This window comes from Phascolarctos cinereus, unplaced genomic scaffold (genome assembly GCF_003287225.1).
Source record: "Phascolarctos cinereus isolate Bilbo 61053 unplaced genomic scaffold, phaCin_HiC Scaffold_4;HRSCAF=312, whole genome shotgun sequence".
NCBI classification, from domain to species: domain Eukaryota; kingdom Metazoa; phylum Chordata; class Mammalia; order Diprotodontia; family Phascolarctidae; genus Phascolarctos; species Phascolarctos cinereus.
The window spans coordinates 561,504,539-561,517,248 of NW_027555847.1; the positions used below are offsets into that span (position 1 = coordinate 561,504,539).

Below are 12,710 nucleotides of genomic sequence, written 5' to 3' on the forward strand. Positions count from 1 at the left end.
TACTTAGATGTTTTACTATTACCATCTGATTCTTTAATGTTTGTGGGGTTTTTTATGGCACATGGAGATCACCTGAGAGATCTTTACTCCTCACAGGATCCATTTAACTGTGAGATGCACAAAGTGCTATGTAGCTAGGAGAAAAGCCCTTTCGTCTCAAAATGACATTCTCTTTCTTAAAAGACTTCTCCCTGCTTTCCTTCCTTGATTTGCCAGGTAGTGACATCATGCAGTGGGCAATGCCTGAGCCTCAGGAATGCCAATGATCAGGCATCCTCCTCCTCGCCTGACCTCCCCCCCCCACCCCATCCAAACAAACACCACAGTTGGCACCTGCACTGGCTGGCGTGTGGTTCTGGCATGGAAAATCAGGAAGGTTTCAAAGTTTCATATACAATAACAGGAAAAAAAAGATTAAACAAAGGAACATTTTAAATGGTAGTCCCCACCTCTGAACTACTCCTTTCCAGTCTCAGCTAACACTCAGCATACCTAAATTCCCTGGAGAGAAGAGGGTTATAAAACCTCTGTTAAAGACTTTCTTTGCACCACTGATAAGGAAATCTAAACTTTCTCCCTTACTCTGTTTTGTCCCCTTCTAGGGCCTTCTGAAATGAGAATAAGGCAGTTAGGGGGTAGAGGTGTCCTCACTTGTTCATTTCTTCCCTGGTACATAGTCCTTAGAATAAGCAGAAACCTTGGGACTCTCTGAATTAAATTTCCATCATTTTGTCTCCTCCTAAATTTTAATCTTGATTCTCAAGAATTGCAAGAGTATCAGGTTGAAGTCTCTCTCTCCAGAACATGGGTAGAACAAAAAGAAAAGTAATAATGATAACAAGTTTGCCTGTCTTTGTATCCCTAGCCAGGGCACATTGTAAGCACTTGAAAAATGCTTGCTGCCTGACTGAAATTCATTTAGGTTAGTATTTAAAAATCAAGTCAATAAGCATTTATTAAATACTTACTGTTTACCAGGAACTGTACTAAGCACTGGATATACAAAGAAAGGCAAAAACAAACAAACAAATGAATAAATAAATAAAAACAAATACAGGCCCTTCTCACAAGGAGCTCACATCCTAATGGGGGAGACAGAATACAAACAACTCTGTGCAAACGGATGTATATGTCAGGATAAATTGGAGATAATCACAGAGGGAGGACATTAGTATTATGAGGGGCTGGGAAAGGCATCTCTCAAAAGATGGAATTTTTGCTGAGACTTGAATGAAGCCATGGAAGCCAGGAGGTGAACAGGAGGAAGAGAGCTCTACAAAAAGTGAAAATACACAGTGTGTCACAAAATGGAGTGTCCTGTGTGAAGAGGCCAGATTCACTAGATTGGAATATTGGGGGAGGGGCAAGGGGGTGTTAAGATTGGGAGAGGGAAGGAACAAGATGTGAGAAGATTAGAAAGGTAGGAAAGATCCAAATTAAGAAAGGTTTAAAAGTTCAATCATGTCTGAGTCTTCGTGAGCACATTTGGGGTTTTCTTGGCAAAGAAACTGGAGTGGTTTGCCATTTCCTTCTCCAGCTCATTTTATAGATGACGAACTGAGGCAAACAAGGATTAAGTGACTTACCCAGGGTCACACAGCTAATAAGTGTCTGAGGCCAGATTTGAACTCTCAAAAATGAACTCCTGACTCAAGGCCCTGAGCTCTATTCACAGCACCACCTATCGATCCCTCACTGATATAAAAGCCTTACGATTTCCAAATAGCTTTCCTCAAGTCAACATATTAATAGGATCATTGAACCAGAGCTGGAAGGGATAAGCTTTATAGTTTTTCCCCTTACATTCCCTTTATCCAAATATAAGCTTTCTGAGGGTAGAGATTGCCATTGTGCTTATATTGTCATGTCCATTGCTTAGAGTAAGTAGCTTATTAATGCTTTTTCATCCATCCATTCATAATCACCCTTGCTCCAGCTTTCCAAAAAAGAGGATTTTTGGAAAGAGTTTTGATATGGTAGAGACCTATGTCTTAAGGTTATTTTGGTAGTTGTAGGTGTTTGGTGGAAGATGGATTGAAAAAGTGAGCCATTAGAAGATTAGAGACCAGTTAGGAGGCTATTTAGAATCCACTAGAGGACTTCCTCATAGTGGCCACCTAGTTTAACCCCCTTATTTTAACATTTGAGGAAACTGAGATCTGTGAAAATTAAAAACCTTGCCAGAGGTCACATAGGCAAAGTCACAGGTAGGCTTGGAACCCAAGTCTTCTGGCTCCTAAGTTAGTGATCTTCCTACTGCTGAATTTCTTATGCTAACTATAGGCAAGGCCCTATGCTAGGCACCAATAAAGCAATATTCCAGAATGAAATAGTCCTTATCCTCCATTCTGTTGAGGGATTATAACATGAACACACATAAGTATATTACAAGATTAATTGAAAGTTAGAGTAACAGTGATGAAGAATGAATGAAAAAGCATCTATTAACTGCTTACTATTATCACTGCAGATAAAATACAAGAAAGATGACCATCTCTACACTTAGAGAGCTTATATTTGAATAGGGCAAGAAAACTCACATTGGAAGTGGTAACCGGGGAGGGCCACATTGGTGCAACTTTCCAAGAAAAATACGGTAGTTCATTTGACCATGGTTCTAGAACCTTAGGGGGGTGTTGGAAAGAATATATGCATGGTAGCAAGGCAGTTGGTGAGGCTGATGAAAATAAGGGCAGAGAGTGACGTAAAGCATGGCTGAGGCCTTAATGACATAGTGCAACAGTAGAGTCAGGAGCCAAACAGTACTCTTAAATCCCTAAGGTAAAAGTGCTGGAGATAAAATTCCTAAAACCTTCAGGGCATGGCAAGGGCAACAAAGAAGTACAGATGGCTTCATGGAGGAGTTGACATCTAAGCTGAGCCTTGGAGGAAGTCCAAAGACCTAAGAGAAGAGCCTGGGCACACCAGGTTTTGGTGGAATATTTGTGTGAATACATAGAATCAGGAGATGGAGTGGCCATTCTGAGAAATATAAGGTAGTACAATTTAGCTGAAATAGGGAGTCCATGAAGGTGAGTAATACACAAAAAGGCTGAAATGGTAGAAAGGGGCCAGATTGTAAATGGCCTTAAATGCCAGACTGAGGAATTTATTTTCAATATAAAGGTTATGGAGAAAATGAGGATTTTTTGGGAGAAAAGTTTGCCATGATAGAGAGCTATGCTTGAAGTTTATTTGAATAGTTAGGGTAGTTTGGTGGAAGATGCACTGAAGAAGAGAGCAATTAGAAGATTGGAGACCAGATGGGAGGTGATTTTAGTAGTCCAAATGAGAAATGATTACAATAGTAAGAAGAACAACAATAATAGTAGCTATCATGTATACCACTTTAAGGTTTGCAAAGCACTTCAGATATGTGCCATCTAATTTGATTGTCATGACAACCTTAAGAAGTAGATGCTATTTATTATCCCCAGCCCCTTACTGATTTTGAAAAAGATTAAGTCACTTGCCCAGGGCCACACAGTTAATAATAAATATCTGATGCAAGATTTATACTCAGGTTTTCCTGGCTCCAGGTCCAACACTTTTTTCCATTGTACCACCTAGCTATGACGAGGGTATAAATTAGCGGAGTGGCTATGTGAATAGAGAGAAGAGGAAAGGTGTGAGACATATTCTGGAGATAAAACGGACAAGAATTGATGATTGGAAATAAGAAGTGAAGAAAGGGAAGTATCAAAGATGATTTTGAAGTTACAAGCCTACTTGATTGAGAAAGATGATGGTGTCCTCACTAGGAATAAAGAATTTCAAGCAGAAGGGTAGGTTTCAAAGGAAAGACGATAAGTTCTGTTCTAGGTATCCTCCCAACAACCCTGTGGAGTTGGTAGTATCGTGTTACCTCTGACCCAGGGTCCATTAAGATCACTGGCATTATACAGAATCATATGTCATCCTGAGGGCCTACAAGATAGTTACTTTCTCTCTTTGGTTCTGGTACTACTACTACTTGTTACAAAATAAACTTTCATGGATCCTGCATGTATGCTATATTACATAATTACCTGCTTGTTGTCAGTCTCCTTGAGAACAGGGACTGTTTTGCTTTTCTTTGTGTCCTCACTTCTTCGCACAATCCCCTGAATATAGTGAGTGCTTAAATAAATTGATTGACTGCCTCCATCATGCATCATGCCCAGAAACATTCATAGAATGACACAAGGAGGCAGCCAGGAGCTGAAGGTCCAGATACTTTTGTCTCAGGCTTTCTTAGTCAATAAGAAGCCACCTGCCATGTGAGCCTTGCTGGTCACCATGTTCTGCTCCTTGAGGTGGAAGGTGGGGGGAAAAATCCTCACTTCTATTCACCTCCCCCTTGCTGCACTCCAAGAGAGTGAAAACAAAAGTAGAGGAATTTAAAAAAGAGCTAAAATAGATGAGCTCTTTTGCGGTTTATTCTTATAGACTACAGAAGGGATGGTATCCCTGACTAGAGCCCATCTCTCCTGATTCTCGGGTATCAGCCATCTTGAAGGTAGCCCCAGTCCCTAGGGACCAATCAGGGGAGTTCCCTGAGACCTCTCAACAAGTGACTGGGCCACAGATCTACCTCCATGGAAAGTGTCCTTTCTGACAAAGGTCCAGGCCCTGGAACCTCATCAAGTTGATTGTGGACAAACATCAGATTAATCAAGATTTCATGATCATCCCTCTACGCAGATATTTTTATCATTTCCATTTTTTTGGTAAATGTACAGAGAAGCTGACGCTCAGCTTTTCGGAGATTATACAACTTGATCAGGTTCATACAAGCTAGTAAGTGGAAGAAGTAGGACTGGTGTACTTTTCCCTTGACCATACTGTCCTTGATGTGATGTCTTCCTTTTTAGGTATCCTGTTTCCTTGTTTTCTTTTGTCTTTCATTTAATCAAAAAACAATTAATCAGTGCCAGCTGTATGCAATGTCATGCACCTAATACCTACCTCCGGGGGTTGCAGAGATGAAGGACTCCTTAGTAATCAATTACGGCCTTTTGTAAATAAATAAACAGCTGCATCATTATTGTTAAGGCTATGATACAGGGACTTGAATGTCTTGCATTTAAAAACTTGGGTGATTCTCACTGGATTAATATCTAGTATAGTCTAGAGCAGGGCTTCTTAAACTTTTTTCCACTTGCAACCCCTTTTCAGTTCCTGCAGCATTTGTGGGCATTGCGAGGCCTGAGGGCACGTACAGGGCAAAGTGCACATACTTTGTATTCAGAACCAAGGCTGCAGTGAAGTTGCCTGATGCAACATGGGCGAGCGCTGTCAGAAACACCTTGGATTCATTACGCATTTGATTTTGAATTAATTTTTGGTCATTGTGCGTTCAGAAACCTTCTACTGTTGAAAAATTTTTCACAATCCCATATGGGGTCGTGACTCACCGTTTAAGAAGCTCTGACCTAGAGAACTATAGTTATCATTTTACATATGCAAATTCAGTGGCAAAGACAGGTGAAATTGATTCACTTAAGGTTCAGCAGTATGGAAATGACCTCACAATAGCAAAACCATTTCTGTAATGTGTAGAATAATACTTCTATTCACTGGGTCTCAGTTTCCTCATTTATAAAATAAGACAGATAGATTAGATGACTGAGGTTTCTCTCTTAAGAATTCATGAAGTGCTCATTTTTAGAACATTATTTTTCATCTTTATGATATCCTCAACAAGGAATAAGGAGCAGACATTTTATACCTTTTATAAAGAAGGAAGAATTGAAGCAAAAAAAGTGAGATGATTTGCCTTAAGTCCTATTATGTAACTGAGGCTAAAGCTCAAGATTTTAATATCACGAGCAAGTTTATTTTTCTCCTCTATAATCTATACTCTTCATTCTGTCAACACCTACAAATCAGTGTGAATCATAATTCTCAAAACTTGCTTGACATCTTCAGTAGGTCAAGTATAATTGTGTTCTTATAATCAAATGAATCTTGCTTTCATTTTGTGTGTGTGTGAAATAACTTATCTAAGAACATTTATCTAAGTTCCTTAAAATAGGATTATATAATCTGCATATGAAATTTGTGTTTTAAAAATTTAGGCTACCACTGTATACCTGATTTTGCAAAAAATAAAAAAAAATTAATTAAACAAAAACTATTGGTTAACAGCCATTCTTGATTTCTGAATTATTCTGTTCAAACATAAAACTCTTTAAATTGTAAAAGGATCAAATCCTGGGAATGAGTGCTGGGTCCCATTGAAGTGAGGCAAGAAAAGTGAGCATTATTAAGTTCCTGAAAAGGAGGAATTTCAGAAAATGATAATTAAGACCCATTTAATAATGTCTTCTATATTCAGGACGTTGTGATAGGTTCTGGAGACACAAAGAGGAAAAATGACAGTTTCTGCCTTCAAAAAGCTAACTATCACTTGAGATGAGGCATGCTGGGATTCATCATAGCCCCAAATAAGGTAAAACAAAACAAATAGCAACAGCCTCCAGTTAATCTCCCTACCCATAGCATCTCTCCATTCCAGTCTAACCTCCAGACTGCTGATAAAATTATTTTCCTTAAGCATAGATCTGACCATGTTACTCACTTACTCAATTCACCCCAATGGCTCTCTATTGCCTCTTTTTCCAATAGTATTTGTACTCTATATATTGATTCTGTATATACCTATATGAGCAGCTAGGTGGCTCAGAGGATAAATTGCTAGGCCTAGAGTCAGGTAGACCCGAATTCAAATCCAGCCTCAGATACTTACTAGCTGTGTGATCCTGGGCAAGTCACTTACTCTCTGTTTGCCTTAATCCATTGGAGAAGAAAATCATAAACCACTCCAGTGCCTTTGCCAAGAAAACCCCATGGACAGTACTGTCGTGCAATGGCCCATGAAGAGTAGGACATGACTGAACAATTACTAACCTATATTGGTACTTCTTGTTTCCGCACAAGAATATAAGGCTCTTATGAGTAGGGATCATTTCATTCCCAGCACCTAGAACAATGTTAGAGGTGCTTAATAAATAAATAGATGAAACATATAGAAGGTGCTTAATAAATACTTATTGATTAATTGATTGATATAAGAAAGAATGTGATAGGAGAAAAGTCAGCTGCAAACAAAGTGATATAGGGAAATTTGATGAGAGAAAGACCAGGCTTTGTCAAAGAGGTGAGCTGAACCCTTAAAAGAAAGAAAGCTTTTTTTCTTGTAGAGATGAGCAAATTGCGTGCTCCAGGAATAGGAAATAGTCTATAGAAAATCACTGAGGTTGCATTTCTTTGATTATATTCAATATATCTTTACGTATGTTAAGCCATTGCTTTGGAAATATTTTTTAATGGTGCTATGTGGGGGGCCTCTGACTGCTTAATCAGACAGCTGAGACTTTTAACAGGGATGGAGCCTTGAAAAAACATTGAGGTCAACTCAGATGGAGAGATCCTCTGATGTGGTCAGAGTAACACAATCTTTCTGGAGGACATTCTTAGACCATCCCTCAAAAAACAAAAGCATCGGTAGCCCGGGTCCTTTGGGAAACGGTGATGGATGAGGCTGTTCATAAAGTCTGACGGCTGTAGAGTTCTGTGCAGTACAACAGAACTACTTCCTTGCATTCAGATGGGAATGCCTGCCTACTATCATGGAAAGAGCTGGACTCAGAGTTAAAGGACCTGGATCCTAGTTTCATCTCTTAGGAGCTATATGACTTTGGAAAGGTCACTTAACCTCTTTTGGCCTCAATTTCTTCCTTCATCAAGTGAGGAAGTTAGATTAAATCATCTCTGAGAATTCATCGAGCTCTAAAATTCTATTAATCCATCCATTTCCTAGGAACTATTTGATGAGCTATTTTGAGGCTTAATAATGTCCCTGATTAACATGTTCCTTCATCTCTTAACCAAAATACCTTATTTTATTTTCTTCTATGAAGATAAAAAAAGGAACGATGCTAAGTTGGATTTATATAGTTTTGTTCTTCTTAAGAATTCAAAGCAAATTTACATATATTACTTTATTAGCTTCTTCCTAGTTCCAACATTACTGGAAGATCTGGTGATGAAAATATTATCTTTAAGAGCAGAGAATCCGAGTCACTGAAAGGTAAAATGAAATACCTGGTCTCAGACACTGAATCAGCAGCTCTCTTAATGCCTTTCTCTTCTCTACTCCCCATTGTCCATTCATTACTCTGATGAGATCCTAAAAATCAGAAGCTGTTAACTTTTCCTACCACTTAAGGTAATATTTCATAACCTTCAGATAGCTCTCCTTCAATTCAAATTTATTATACGGTAGCTATTCATTAACTAAATTTTATGTGATTAAATGCTAATTAATATCCTATAAGTTGGTATATGCCTAGAGGCAGTAAGGTGTAATACAATTCTGGAATTTGGACTCAAGACCTGGATTAAAACCTGACTCAGAGACTTTCTACTGTGCAACCTTGGGCAAATTGCTTAGCTCCTCTGGGCTTCAGTTTCTTCATCTGTAAAATGAATGGAATAATTCTAGATGACCTGTAAGGGTCGAGATAACTCTAAATCTATAATCCTAAATCTATAATCCTACTGTCAACAGAATTAGATAATGGGAGTGACTTCATTTCTATGTTACCTTCTCTGTTTTCCTGCCCTTAATGAAAGAAAGAAGTTTCTCCACTTACTGCTCAAAAAGGAAAGAATAAATGCAGACTTGGAAAGCTACCTTTGAAAGACGTCCACTTCTTGAAGTGAGCAGAACCCAGAGGACTTTGTATACAATAGCAGCCACGTTATGCAATGACTAAGAATGGTAAACTGAACCCTTCTCAGCATTACGAGGATCTAAGACATCTCCAGAGGCCTCGGGTTGGAAAATGCTGTCCACTATGGAAGTCGAATCGCTCTCACTTAATTTTACCTTAAGTTGAATTTTGTTTCATCTTTCTGATGGTTCCTCCTATTGGTTTTAATTTTTACTTACGACTTCACTAATGTGAAAATATGTTTAATGGGTATGTAAATGTAAAGCCTATGTCAGATTGTGCGCCATCTTGGGGAGGGTGGGGGGGGAGAAAAAGGGAGAAAAAAATTTTCAACTCAAAAGCATATGGAAAAAAAAAAGATGTCCACTTCTGACACATGTTACGATCCTTTACCCTTGCAAAGAATGTTGAGCTTTCCTTCTCTTCTTCCAGGCTATTAAAAATAACAACAACAATAACGACAATAACAACAACAAAACAAACAAACGAAAACAAAACCAATCCCGAGGCATCTCCTGAAGTGTCTTATTTTTCCGCAGGTTGCTACTTCCCCACCCTTCAATCTTTACCGTGGCCCTCCTGAGAGTGTATCTTGATGATCTGGAATCCTGGGAGGCAATTGCATCATTCTCCTCTATGTTCAAGGATGACAGCACAGGGCAAATTACTTTTTCTGCTCAGGAATGTAAACGGAAAGACTGATACATAATTTGATGAACCTCAGCTCTATCTAGCTACTGAATAAGTGAGAGGTGAAATGTTTAGAAGGAAGAAAAGATCATTCAAGGGAAGGAAACAAGCATTTGCATAGCACCTTCTATGTGCTGAGCACTTTTTACAGATATTATCTCATTTCAACTTCACAACAACCCTGCGAGGTCAGTGTTATTATTATCCCCATGTTGCAGATGGGGGAATTGAGGCAAACAGAGGTCAAATGGCCGGCCCAGGATCACACAGCTAGTATGTGTCTGAAGCCAGATTTGAATCAAGTCTTCCTGTTTCCAGGGCCAGTGCTGTAGCCACTGTGCCACCTAACTTCCACTGAAAGCCAGGTAAAACGAGAACCGTACTGTTAATGTTCAAAAGACCACGCCACGGGAGTTGAACATTGACTTGAATAAACTGCATGTGCATATGTGAGTATTTATCCCGTGAGGTTTTTTTGCACAAAGTCATCAAACCTTCCAGTAAGACATTGTTGTAGTCAGAGGGTTGGGCCACAGTGTTTAATAGCAATGAAACCAGTCATTAAAAAGTTTCCTCATCCAGTCAAACTGATGGGATTGTGGGCATATCTGCATCCATTTTTCTCTCTTAGAAATGTCAGAATCCAAACCTGGCAAACTTGATTAACTTGAGAAGCTTTTAGAGGGACTGTCCTATGTCTTAGTCTATGTTCCTTCCCAAGAAGAGTGAATTCACAGCCTTTTTGAAAGGATTAGGGGACACCTATAGCCACATGCCGAGTAATACTTCAGTGATAATGAGTATTGTTCCTTAAGTCTTAATATAAAATGTTTTCCAATATCTATACTCTTCTGGGCCTAGTTCAGGTAGATGGGATCTAGGAACACCCTATTGTTCCCAGCTTTTGCCTCTGCCCCCATTTCTACAGATTTTTCTGAAGCTGAAATCAGGAAATATTAGAACTCTTCATGATACTGGTACTCATTAATCTCAACAACTGCCAGAGCACATTTCCCAGGGCATTCCTTCATGTACATCACAAAGGTACTGGGGCTTAGGATCCCAGGAGATCTTTGTCTCCAAGCCACATTTTCGACATTATATTCTTTCTACCTCCAACCCCAGTTAAAGGAAAGAGGACAGGTGCAGGAAGGAAACAGGAATAACAACATAATATTTTGATTGTTCTACTGTAGATTTCTGAGTTCAATATTCTTTCTTCTCTTTCCCTTCCTTCCTAGACCTCTGTTTCCCTCTTGCCCTTTCTGACCTCTTTTTTCTCTCTCATCTCATTTCTCCTTAGATCTGTTATTCATCATAAAATGATACGATATATTGGGGTTTTGACAGAATAAAAAGGAACAAAAACCATGTGGCTGGATCCCATCCTTAAGCTCAAGCTTCTCCAAACAATGGTTTCTGGGCTAGAACCAAACAGGCGAGGTTTAACCCCACAGGACCATTTTTTAAAAAATTGCTCCAGGAGAAAGGAGGCCTGGGTTTAGCCCTATGTAGTCAGAGAGACTAAAAATAGGTTCTTTCCTTTTGTTCATAATAAGTGGAGAATGCAGATAAAGCCAGCAAACAGGGGACGAGAAAGGAAAGCTCATAAATTACAGCATTCCTCCAAGAAGCAAAGCCACAAGAATGCATATTGGGAAATAACAGGAATCAAGAGGCCACAGGCTTTGTGATGTGACAGGATAAGAAGCTGCCATCCTTTCCTCCCTAGCCAGGATGTCAAGGCCTGAAGTGCCCCTCCATTTTGCTGACCTAATCTCTAAACCAGCCATGGCAACCCCTGGCTCCATTTACCTTTATCTATTTTCTGATGGAAAGAGAAATGAACTGAAACAAAGGACAATCTCAACAGACATTTGAAGACTTTCTCAAGTTGGGCAGAAAAGGAAAAAAAGATTAAAAAAAGTAATAATACAGCAACAGACCATTCTCCCCCCCCATCCCCCACCTTCTCTCCCCCATACCTAAATATACAAACACATACAGATGCACTCACATGCTTTGGGACTTTTATCTAAAATAAATTTGCTCTCTGTCAAATCAAAGCCATCACACGCACCTCAAAGGAAGGGAACAGACATTTATATAGCACCTACGATGTGCCAGGCACTGCGCTTATTTTTACAAATATCTCATTTGACCCTCACAATACCTCCGGTTGTAGGAATTTTTATTTTCCCCATTATACAATTAAGGAAACTGAGGCAAAAAGAGGTTAAATGAGTTGCCCGAGCTCACACAACTGCTAATAATAGTAGCTAATGGCTAACGTTTATATGTTATTTATATACGGACAGCTAGGTGGCACAATGAATAGAGCGCTGGGCCTGAAGTCAGAAAGAGTCATCTTGCATTCATATCTGTCCTCAGACACTTACTAGCCATGTGACACTGGAGAAGTCCCTCCACTCTGTTTGCCTCAGTTTCTTCGACTGTACGATGAGCTGGAGAAGGAAATGGCAAATTACTCCAGTATCTTTTCCAAGAAAACCCCAAATGGAGTCATGAAGAGTGGGACACACCTGAACAACAACATTTATATAGCTCTTATCATGTGCCAAGCATTATGCTAAGTTCTTAACAATTACTGTCTCAACTGATCCTCACAACAGCCCTGAAAGGCAAGTGCTATTATCATCCCCATTTTACAAATGAGGAAATTCGGGCAAACAGAGGTGACTTGTCCAAGGTTACATAGCCAGTAACTATCTGAGGCCAGATTTGAACTCAAGTTTTTATGTCTGTAGGACCAGCTCTACATCTACAGTGACACCAGCTGCCTTATTAAGCTCCACTTCTTCCTTCAAGAAGCCTTCCTGAATTGTGTGACTCCCTCTTTCCAATCCTGATGACTTCTGTATTTTCTTGCCATATATATATATATATATATATATATGTATATACATATACATATACATATACACACACATACATATACTCATACACATACATATACATTATACTTATGTGTGATATATATGTGTGTATGTATGTATACACACACATATATCATCTATTATTCCTTTAAAAATTTATAACAGGTAGCATGTTGCATCGTTACTGTTATCTGGTTGTTTCATGTGTGTATGGCTTTCTTTAGTTTCTCCAACTGACCTGTCTCTACTTGAAGTTAGTATTGTAAGGGTAAGGGCATAGATTGAGACAATCAATTACTCCCACCCAACTTAAAATAAGTGACAAGATACTATGCCCTCATTTTTTTTTTTTTGGTGAGAAAAATCAATTAGTGGTGAGAACCAAACTTGGACACCTTAATTG

General features: G+C 39.1%; 1 long non-coding RNA gene across 1 annotated transcript in view; it reads right to left on the minus strand.

Moving 5' to 3' along the window:
* Positions 1-12,710, minus strand: part of LOC110224054 (uncharacterized) — a 61,558-nt gene that overhangs the window by 17,422 nt on the left and 31,426 nt on the right. The window lies entirely within an intron of this gene.